Below are 5,401 nucleotides of genomic sequence, written 5' to 3'. Positions count from 1 at the left end.
GTGACGTCAGAATTTTCGGAATCTTGATATTGTCGCAGCGCTCTGTGATTGGTTGTACCCCCTCTCAGTCTATCCTACACACGCCACACACCAACAGCACAATACTCAATTTGAACTGGGGAAATATTTACAATCTTTCATATAAATATCTCCTTACACTGAATTCTCGTTATGTTGGGAATATTTACCATTACATACTGAATAATATATTATCAATTTGTTGATCATTTTAGGAAAGTACCATATCCAAAAAGCCAAATTTAGCCACTCAAAAACTCTCTTCATAGCTTTTAAAAAGAAATATTGAAACTATGCCTAATAAAAAAAAAATCTGCAAAGACTTTTTATTTTTCATGTATTAGTGACTCTGTTTGTTTAGCTTTTATTAATAACGAAAGAAACAAAAAACCTCTGACGTTATTTACCATCAAATGATGAATTCATGCAGTTTACTTATGTACAATTACTGTATGAATCCCATACTGTGAAAAGACTCCACTACTGTAAGCTAGTATGTAAGTATCAACAGCAAAATGTACTTTCAAAAAAAGTACAAAAGTAAGCAGTAAATTCACAGCCACAAAGCTCAGATTTTCATGCAATTTACACATGCATGTGTCTCGTTCAGAGTTTGTTGGATTGACAACCCAAAAAGGGCGAAGATGACAGAAAATGGAATATGATTTTTTTTGTTCTGGATTTTCTGCTAAAAATCTTCTATGAATATTTTGCAGTGTGTCCACCAGGAACCTCTTCTGCATTTTGACCTTGTTCCTTGTGAGTGTTTGTTGGGTTCCTGTGGGGATCCTACTGACATCATCTCTCAGATAGAATGCCTTTACTCTTTTTTTGAAGTCATAATTGAACCTGCTGGTCTTATTTCTTTCAAAATGAAGACTCTCATTATGTTTGAAATGCGTATTCGAAAATCCAAGAGACTCACTGGCAAATTTTGCAAAAATTTCGCAATCAGCTGTCTTTCCCTATCCGTGGTGGCATGTTAGTATTCATTACTGATGTCTTGAATTAGTGATTGGTGGTAAAGCAATGTCTTTTTGATTTAGGGGTTAACAGGGCAATTTGCAGTTAGTTGATTTACCTTTGACTGTGGTGAATCAGATTGTTTCCTTAAACGCTGGCACCTTTTTGTGTATTTTTCCTTCTGTTTTCTTTCTTTTTCGACTTTTTCCTTAAATTCTTCTATTTGACTCTCGAGCTTGTTTCTTTCTTTTCTGTTCCTCTTCCATGCCATCAGACGTTGCCTACAAAAGAAAAAAATGAAGTTGATTTGGGTCTGGAAAATTGGGCCTTTTCCCCCTCCTCCCCTCCCTCTTTCTAAGATCAAATTTTGTAATTCTGTCATTTTCTAACACTATTAACTGCCCATTTGCCCTTACCTTGAAGATCCTGGCTGTGGAGACTGCTCTGGGTGATCTCCCTGATCTGGACTGTGTGGAGGAGTGCGCAAGTTCTTGAGCGCTACTCTCCTCTCCTTGCTCCTTTTATAAGCTGCTCTCCACATTTTTCGTTTCTGCTGCTGTTCTCTTTCACTTAGGTCCTTAATTGCTTTCTTTTTCCCTTTCTCTACATTCTTTCTCCATCTCTCACGTTCACTCTGCAGGTATTTCTCCCTTCTTTCTGGATCAATTTTAAGGCATGCCCGATACTTCCTCTGCCTTTCTGCTGCTGTTGTTGGTGCCATCTTTCTCACAGCATAAACATGGAACATAGATTACATTCAGCATGCATGTGGTAAAAGAATGTTTATCAAATATAATAATAATTCATTTAGATAATTGGATAATTTAACAACCGAACTCTTAAAATCACAACCCTGTCACAATCTCACAACCCCGTTACAATCAAACACGTAACGGGGTTGAGTGTGACAGGGTTGTGATTTTTGCACAAAATGGCCACCGCTGTCCATAGTGAATACCAAAGAGAGAGCACATGGCATGCATGAGATTCAGAATTAGCATGTAAACTTTTTTCATAAGTTATAGCTTCTCTCTTTTTTTCATGTGAAGGTGTTGAGTCATTGAGTTTGACGACCACAATATCACAAGATATATGACCAAAATAAAGTAAAAGAGGGGAGCCACTTGCCTGTCTTTGGTGTCCTGATGTCCAAAAGACTTGAGTGATGTCAATTCCTGGTGTACATGCTCATATGGATCATACCATTGTTTTTATGGGGAGAGAATCATTTGTGTAACAGGGTTGAGGGGTTACTCAGGTACAGAACTAAATAATGTGATTTTAATGAATAATTATCAATTAATTTTGAAAAAAAATATCACCAACAAATAAGCACAGATAGATGTTTAGGTTTATATCAAAATGTATGGACTTTTTTTTAATAGTTTTATTTGGTATATTCTAAGTATACTTTCATTGAAGGCCATGAGGGACATGAGAAAATAGGTGGTGTCAACAAAAAAAACAATACAATTTCTCATAAAAAGATAAAATTGTATTCATGTTGTACACTGTATTAAAGGAGACATTTCAATGTATATGCAAAGTTGTTAAAATATAGATTTTTGTGACCCAGTAGATAAAATACACCTAAAGAGGAGACGGGGACTCAAAATGCACCATTTTCATGGAGAATGGTCCCTGCCAGAGTTTTATTATTATATATGATGTAACGATTGAACAAATCTTGCTTCAGCCTTGACGACAGACAAGGTAATACAGTAAAATCATTAGATCTGCTAAGATTAGTGGCAAATGTTAATCATATATTCCATTTCCCTCAAAAGAACTGATCTCCATCGGAAAAGAGCGAACACTTTTCTCCTTAATTTAAAGGTCTGTCATTGATTACTGATGATCAAAGATATCATTCAGTGGGTTGTTCCCCCCAAAACAGTATGGTCATACGTGAAGTATATTGTTTTATGGAATCTTTATTCTTTATGCAGGACAGATCTTATAAACAATAAAGTGTTTCTCTCAAAACATTATTTACTGGAATATATTTTTTTCAAGTGACTTCCTGTCTTTGGTGTGATTAAAAATGATTTTCATTGGACATTTTAATTAGTTCTTGGTGTACCCAATTTATTGCACACAATTTTTAGAATGTATTTTCTCTTCATTATTATATATATAATATACAAAATATACCAAAAACTTCATATATATATATATATACATATATATATATATATATATATATATTTATCAACCTGCTCTGGTTCATTCTGTATGCCAAAAAGAACAAAATAAAGGACAAAATGTAAGGAACCTCTAGCTATTCATTTCTCAGACCCTCACATTCTCGTTTACCCTCATGACTTCAGCCTGCTTGTGAGCAAAGCCAGTATTAAGCCGTTGAGTCCATCTTGAGTCCCTGAAGAAGCGAGAACCGGGCAAAAAAACAACATCTTCAAGCTGTAATGTATGCACGGACAGAAACAGTCCATGCTGTCAGTTAAACTGCTGTAACCGACTCATCCTGCTCCCAGCTCGGCATAACATCAGGGAATGACCTGTTGTCTGGACCTTAAAGGTTACAGCCAAGTGAAAAAGATCTGCCATGACTGCTACAGATGGATTCACCTTAAGGGCTCTGGCTCTGCTGTATTGTGGGCGTTGTGGAGAATATCATCTTTCATTCAAAGCGTTGACCTCAGATGTATGAAACGTCTGTGAGCTTTTCAATTCAATGCTGTTTTATTCTATTCCCAAAAATATGATCTACTCTAGTAAAGTTTAATAAACAAACGCAATCTATCAACCCTCTGACTGAAAATACACTGGATTAATAACATTAACAATTAGTGAAACAAGTCCTCTCTCTGTCGTAACCTTGTCACTGCATGATTTAGTTTCACCCGAGGCTGAATGTTTTAACAAATCATGTTTGAAAAAGCAACATGGCAACACTGTGAAACACAATTAGGCAACAGACTGTTTTCAATCAATATCTACTTCTGCTTTGCTCATATTTCCTCAATTATGTGGCGCTCTGCTATTACGCTGCTTTCTCATTTCTGCTCTTCACCCTCCAATGATCCTGTTTGTTTTTTGAGTGTTCACACTTGGAGCAAATATGTGTGTACTCAGTGTTCTCCTGTTTTGAATTAGCTGGATTATCGAATGAGCAAGGGATGTGTTTGCCCCCCCCCCCCCTCCATCTTCCAAAATAAAAGCATTACAAAACGCCAAATTAGTGCCATGAAGCAGCGAGAGAAAAGAAAGAGGCATGAAAGGTGTGAGAGAGTCATTCATGGGGTTTTGTGCACGATGCTCATGAGAGGCTGCCGAGTAGATCGCCGCCCTCGGGCTCTGTGTCGCTGTCATGAAATATCATGCTTCACCACTTTTAGATGAACTTCTTCCCCTCGCATGCTCCTGTTCTGTCATCATCAATGATACATTGGAGGACATGATACGTTTCATTTCATAAACTGTAAAATGAACATTGGTCTACGACGATTTGTAATCAAGGAAATCCAAGCTGTCCACAACCACACAGATACAGAGGGAAAATCTACGTCTTGATGAAATGTGTGAAAGATAAGCTTGGTCTATTTGAAATCTCTGATTCAGTCCTTGTGTTGAGGAATTTGGTTTCATCAGATTAAATCAATTTCTGGCTCTGTTTTTCAAAAAACTTCAATGATGAGCTTTGACAGGAATGTATTCATTCGTGTCTTCGAGCGGGGCTCAGCTTGAAAAAGAAATTAACTGTGATCAGCTAAACCTTGTTTGTTTGAATTAGCAGTGCCCCACAGGCTTTCGCCTCAGCTGCCAATACATTTACTCATCATTATTTTGAAATGAGGGCTATCAATATCTCGGCAGGCGGCTCTGCAGGGAACAGGTGAGGGACTGAAAATAAGCTGGAGTCCGAGAAACAAGGGGAAGAAATGTATGCAGAATACAAACCTAGAATGAAGCTGAGAGATGGGGGGAAAGGGAGGAAGCCTTTTCAGTAGTGGAAGCTTGTGAAAACAAAAGGATATGAGGGGAAAAAGGACAGTTTCGTATGCTCTGAGCCCCCCTCCCCCTGCTCTTTGCTCTCAGCACTGTACCGTGACTCTTCTGCACACCTTGTTTTTGTACCCTCAGGGTTACCTGTGATGCATACTAATGATCTCTGACCCTAATGAATCATTTAAGCAAGATGAAAAACCTCTGCTGAAAACATAATGTTTTAACATGATTGTGTTTTCTCCTCTTCAGGCTCACAGTATCAATAATGCATGCCGCATCCATTGATGGTTGCATGTGTCGAACCGGAGGTCTCAAGTGGTGCCACTGATGCTGTTTCGTGTTGCAGGCTCACATGCACCTTATTGCTTCAGCATAATCAAAATTTGCGAGTGGGAGGCAAAAGTCCTTGGACCAGAGCAAGAAGATAAAACAGTAGGGATAGCTACGTTTA

The sequence above is a fragment of the Sparus aurata genome, chromosome 2 (genome assembly GCF_900880675.1).
Source record: "Sparus aurata chromosome 2, fSpaAur1.1, whole genome shotgun sequence".
NCBI lineage: Eukaryota > Metazoa > Chordata > Actinopteri > Spariformes > Sparidae > Sparus > Sparus aurata.
The sequence above is the reverse complement of the archived record's forward strand: the minus strand, read 5'-3'. Positions refer to the sequence as shown.